Here is a 6,000-nt window from a genome sequence, read left to right on the forward strand (position 1 = left end):
CATTTCCTCCACTACCATTTTCCTCTTTTCTCCTGCAGAAGCCTTACTCCACAAGGGTTTACTTGCACCCACCCCTAGACCCCCCCGCCCGTGCTGCACATGGCCCATTATATCTCTATGCTTCAATGCTGATTGAGCTTGCTTAACTGCCTGTTCTGGGTTCCACTTCCTCCCTGCATTAACTGAGGGTGCAACTTTCCTCACCACTGGGTCCTTGGACTGAGTAAGAGTCAATTCCAATCTAGCCTTAGCACACTTAAATTCCTCTGTCAGACTAGATATTGGCAACTCTACAATACCCTTCCCATACAAGGCTACACTGCTTAAGCAGCGTGGGACTCCGAGCCATTTTCTGACAAAGGAGTTGATCATTTTTTCCAACCTCTCTACCTTTGACAGAGGAACTTCATAAACTGTCAATGGCCACATTAGCCGAGGCAACAAACCAAACTGCAAGCACCACAGCTTGAGCTTACCTGGCAGCCCCGACTTGTCAATTTTTGCAATACCTTGCCTAGTGACCTGTCTTAAGTCTTCAACCTGTGATTTATCACTAAGGCTTGCATCATACCACCTTCCCAGGCTCTTCACTGGTTTCTCCAGAACTGTGGGAATCACCTCCTTATTTATAGCAAACTTCTTATCTGTTACCTTCCCTTTAATAATTGAGAGACTCCTAGACTTACTTGGTTTCACCTTCATTCTGGCCCATTGCAGATTACTATTTAACTTACCCAGCAACCTGTTGGTGCATGGAACGGTTGTCGTCAAGGTTGTCATGTCGTCCATGAAAGCCCGAATCGGGGGGAGGCGTGGCCCTCCTTGCAACTTCTCCCCGCCCACTACCCATTTTGAGGCCCTAATAATGACCTCCATTGCCATTGTAAAAGCAAGTGGGGAGATGGTACATCCGGCCATGATTCCTATCTCAAGTTGTTGCCAACCTGTGGTGTAATCAGCTGTAGTAAAACATAATTGAATATCCAGAAAGTATGCTTTTACTAGGCTTTTAATGCTACCTGGGATTCTGAAATAATCAAAGGCCTCCCACAACAGACTATGCGGCACAGACCCAAAAGCATTAGCCAAATCCAAGAACACAACGTGCAGGTCTCTCTTCTCACGCTTTGCTAATTGAATTTGGTGCCAAATCATGCTGGTATGCTCTAAGCACCCGGAGAAGCCAGGAATTCCAGCTTTTTGCACCGTGGTATCAATTAGTTTATTCCTTTCAAGGTAATTTGTCAGTCTCCGTGCCACCACACTAAAGAAAACCTTCCCTTCAACATTCAGTAGACTAATTGGCCTAAATTGATTAATCTCCACTGCGTCCTTTTCTTTGGGAATAAATATTCCCCCAGCCCTCCGCCAAGCCTTGGGAATACTCTGCTTTTTCCAAACTTTATCTTCATTAATTGCCATAAAAATCTTAAAACATCTGGTGCACTCTTATACAACCGGTAGGGCACTCCATTAGGTCCCGGGGCTGAAGAGGCCCTTGCACGTTTTATTACTTCTTGCAGCTCTTTCCACCTTGGTGGACTATCGTCGCATTGGCTACTTAATTCACCAATAGGTGGGATATCAGCAGGAAGTACCATCTCCCTGAACCTCTCCCTATCTTTGTGCACTCCCTCTAAATACTCCTCAAGCTTCTGCTTAGGTTCCAAAAGACTACCACTCTTCTGCATTACGAATAAAGACTTAACAAACTTAAATGGGTCTTTATAGAATGCTAGTCGGGCTCGTGATTTCTTCTTCCTATTTTTCCTAATATTTTCAGCTCTTCTTAGCACTACTAACCGCTCCCTCACATCTGCCTGTAGACAGTCAATACCTTCCTTCTCATCATCTGTAGCTTTTCTCCACTGCTTCTTAAGCTGCCTCCTCTCCTTGATAAGTTTATCTATCTCCTGCTGGCGCCTAGATTTAACTACCTCATGTAGCCGTTTTGTCCTTCTCTCAATAGTCCCAAATCTTTCCTTACCATAGCTATAAATAATGTCTCCCATTTTCTCTAATTTGCTTTCAGCCATCCCCTTGAGCTGACCCAGGATACTGACCAAATCACTATTAACATCTTCCCACATTCTACATTCTGCTGCGCCTGGCCATCTAACCCCAGGCCTATGACCATTAATCTTCTCCCTCCTTGGCTGACTGGCCTCTCTCTCTGCCTCAGTGCTAGAACTTACCTCAACAACAGGGGTACTGATGTCCTGCGAACTGTGGGTTTCTTCCTGTCGCTGGACTTCAACCGACTGACTTGATGCACTTCTTAAGAAATAGCTATCAATGCGGGGACCCTGTGTTCCCTCTACCAAGCACTTCTTTTTTCCCTAAAACCTACTCTTTGATTTTATACAATTTTTAATGTTAAATGTTTCAAATCTATTATGCGGCTTGCCCTTTTGACCTACCCATGTCAAAACACATCTGGTGAACTCGGATTACTGCTCAATATAGTACACAAAGCTTCTTTTTCCCAAAAACCCATTCTTTGATTCATCTTCCGCCCCTGCTCTCGCTGACTCTAGGGGTATTTTTTCATTATGTCGTACTGTAGCTTAGTAGGGTGCAGCCCATAGCTTAGTGAAGCCTGGGCTACTGCCACAATGAGCTGCTAACCCATTGTAGCCCCGGCGGGGTCTATTCCCTCCTGTCAGCCGTCTTTCCGTGCTGTCACAAGGTCTTTCCCTAGTTGCCAGCTGCCCTATTCACAGCAGTCACTAGCCTACGCTAGCTTCAGCATTCAGCAAAAAATAATATAAAATCAAAGAGTGCGTTTTTGAAAAAAATAAGCTTTGTGTACTATGTAGGGCAGTTAGCTGAGTGCAACAGATGTGTTTTGACATGGATAGGTCAAAAGGTCAAGCCGCATAATAGACTTAAAGCATTTATAGCATTTTTTTTACATTAAAAAATATTTATAAAATCAAAGAATGGGTTTTTGGGAAAAAGAAGCTTTGTGTACTATATTGAGCAGTAATCCGAGTTCACCAGATGTGTTTTGACATGGGTAGGTCAAAAGGGCAAGCCGCATAATAGATTTGAAACATTTAACATTAAAAATTGTATAAAATCAAAGAGTAGGTTTTAGGGAAAAAGAAGCTTTGTGTACTAGAAAGGGCAGTAAGGCGAGTTCAGGAGATGTGTTTTAGTATGGGTAAGTCAAAAGGTGAAGCCGCATAATAGATTGAAATCTTTTATCAGCATAAAAAATTCATAAAATCAAAACATGGGTTTTTTGACAAAAGAAGCTTTGTGTAATATAGGCAGGCCTTGTTTAAACACATTAAAGTTGGTTTGACACAAACTCGACCCTCAGTGCTAAATAGATTTTTCGAATGTGTCGAATATCCAACGTCCAATATAAAACCAACTTTACCACGGTTGATAACCGTAAGGTGTAAGCCATTGGTTCCTACGGAGATTTTATTTGGGTCGCCAGCATAGCCTAGTGACAATTTGTGTTGTGTAATAGGCCTAGCATAGGGCCTACCTTATATAGCTTATAGTTTGTTAACAGTCACGGTTTTGTCATAACTCCCTCTATGCATTTTTGCATTTAGAATAGCTCTAAAACCGGGGGGCGAACACGTCGCAGGGGGGGCGCCAGTGCGTGGATATCTCAATCGCAAAATTAAACAATATTTCTATCGGGCGCCTACCATGGACTAGGCTGGGTGAAAATCAAAAGATTGCGTCAAAAGATTGAGCTTAACCATGGACCTCATGGTTGCAAAATGAAGGGGAACATGAATCATTATATTATTTGCACAAACAATAACGGAGAGTAGCTCTTCAACTTTGCCCGTTAAAATGTGTATGAACAGTCTCGCAACGCATTTCATGAAGGCCCTTTTGGACATGTCAGTTATTTGCACCACTGGGTAAAACGGCATTTTGTTTTAGACTACTGGTATTTAATTTGTGCATTGACAATAAAGCTGAATATCATTTGAACTAGATGACTAAACTTATGCATATGTAGAAGAAGAAACATTCACAAAAATCCATGACATGACCTCTCTTCTTGATAGCTGTTGAAAACTGCATGGAACTGACAGGGATTGTTTTGTTTAATAATAAATAAATAAATACATTATGCTGCTACCTTCTGCTTTTCCCAAATACAATGTAGCCTACAGGTGTACCTTTCATCAGTCCAGTTGCAATGGATGGACTGTGATGAACTGCCCTACTTGTGATTGTTTAGAGATTTTAAAGGTTTTATAACAATGTTACAGATTTTTTGGCCCAGAAACAAATCTATTCACCTTTGCAGCGCCAGTAGGCTACTTTGTGTGCGGAATGTGTGCAAACACACATTCCAAACAAGCATACACAAAAGTTTCAAGAGTGGGGGATGGAGTAGAAGATGGAGACAAATTCATTAATATGATTTATTTTCGCGGAATGGATGTGCAGGACTGAGCGGCGGTCATATTTTGTACCGCTACGCGGTACATCTAGTTGTAAAATTGTTACCCATTTTGTTTGTTCCCAAGTTACCATTAGCTAAATGTTGTTTTCTGTACCTCCGGAAATGCCTTAGGAATACACATGTTTGTTTCTGCAGTTGAAAGGGTACATACATTTATGTAATCAGTATATCAGCAAATGCTAGCTGATCAGTCAATGACATTGCAGTATATAAAAAACAATGTTGCCTGAAAGATTTTCAGCAACTGTGCAGTTTTTCTCTCCAGGTTTCTCTAGAAGTTATTACAAAATGACATCAATATTTAAAATCAGCTCAACAAATGTCACAGTGAAAGAAAACAACTGGTTAGTCCAGTGCTGATGTGGTTGTGGTTGCCTGGAAGAGCTTGGTGTAAAGTGGGCCACTGAAAGGCAATTTGAGGGTGTGGCACTACCTGTCCTATGACCATACAGCTATTATGAGAGGCTTGGGGAAGTGATATAAACAAGGCCAGGCACCTTTTTAATTCTGAAAAGGGGGACTTTATCCACAGCATCAAATCGAACATGATATATTAACTTTAATATCCATGACAACCTTCATGTTGAACAAGACTGACTGATCCATAATTGTAAGGCACTTCTTATAATGATGTTGGAAGTAAATAAGACACCACTTACAGCAGGACATGGACATTTACTGTAGAAATGCAGTTAAATGGTGTGGGCCCATTTAAACAGGGTTGGCCCATTTAAAACCATCTACAGGAGGCAGACAGGTGTAGCAGTGAATCAGAGAGGCACTTCCCTTCCTGCCAGTAAACTTAAAAATAGGAACAGGTCTGTTTATTGTGGGAGTGCTTCTATGGGAACAGAGGGGTATTTCACAAAGGCAGAATTAAGAAATTAGATTAGATTAGATTAGATTAGATTCAATTCAACTTTATTGTCATTTAGCAGAGTACAGGTAGAGAGCCAATCAAATGCAGTTGACATCCAACCAGAAGTGCAAGCATTAAATACCAAGTGCATATTGAGTACGGTATTCTGCGCAGTTGTGTAGACAATAGAGATTAATAATGTACAGTGTTGGATAAATACAGGTTTTCCAGACGACATGTCTACAGAGATAAGTAGAGTATATATGTAGAGTATAAATAGACATTCTATAACTATATATACTGTATGGGCAGGTGATGGAATATAAAAAAATAAACATTAATATAATGTACAGTACTGGGTGTTAGCAGGTAAACAGGGCAATGCAGTCAATGTAAACAGGTAAACAGTGCAGTAGTAAAAAGTAAACAGGTAAACTAGTAACAGCTAAAGTGCAAATGCTAGACAGGAGGTGTAGTTTTGTTCAGCAGTGTTACAGCCTCTGGAAAGAAGCTGTGCCTGAGCCTGCTGGTGCGGGAGCGCAGGCTCCTGTATCGCCTGCCAGACGGGAGTAAACTGAAAAGACCATGGTTTGGGTGGGTGGCATCCTTGACAACGGATTTGGCTTTGTTTTTACAGCGTTTATGATATGTGTTGTGGATGGAGGGGAGTTGGGAGCCAATAGTCCTTTGGGCA

Source organism: Alosa pseudoharengus, unplaced genomic scaffold, assembly GCF_046254945.1.
Source record: "Alosa pseudoharengus isolate Yale_2024_CS ecotype anadromous, Long Island Sound unplaced genomic scaffold, YU_APseudo_1.1 YU_APseudo_1.1_scf_5, whole genome shotgun sequence".
Taxonomy (NCBI): domain Eukaryota; kingdom Metazoa; phylum Chordata; class Actinopteri; order Clupeiformes; family Clupeidae; genus Alosa; species Alosa pseudoharengus.